The following is a 505-nucleotide window of genomic DNA, read 5'->3' on the forward strand; positions in this document are numbered from 1 at the left end:
AAAGACAATAGAAAAAATAAATACAACAAAGCTGGTTTTTTGAGAAGGTTAATAAAATTGACAAACCCCTAGCTAGACTCACTAAAAGAAAAAGAGAAAGGACACAAATAAACAATCAGGAATGAAAAAAGGGGAAATTTCAAATGACTTCGCAGAAAAACAAATATCATACAAGAATACTATGAAAAAGTATATAACACCAAATCTAATAGCCTAGAAGAAATAGACCAGTACTTAGAAAAATAAAAAATCTTCCCAGACTGAATCAAGACTGAATCAAGATTGATCTAAATAGATCGATCAGCAGTATGGAAATTGAAACAATCATTAAAAACCTACCAAAAATAAAAGTCCAAGACCAGATGGCTTCACCAGTGAATTCTACCAAACATTCAAAGAAGATTCAATAGCTATTGTCCTCAAACTCTTCCAAAAAATCGAAGAGGAGGCAATACTTCCCAACACATTTTAGGAGGCCAATTTCACTGTGATACCAAAACCTGGA

This window comes from Pteropus vampyrus, unplaced genomic scaffold (assembly GCF_000151845.1).
Source record: "Pteropus vampyrus isolate Shadow unplaced genomic scaffold, Pvam_2.0 Scaffold139, whole genome shotgun sequence".
NCBI lineage: Eukaryota > Metazoa > Chordata > Mammalia > Chiroptera > Pteropodidae > Pteropus > Pteropus vampyrus.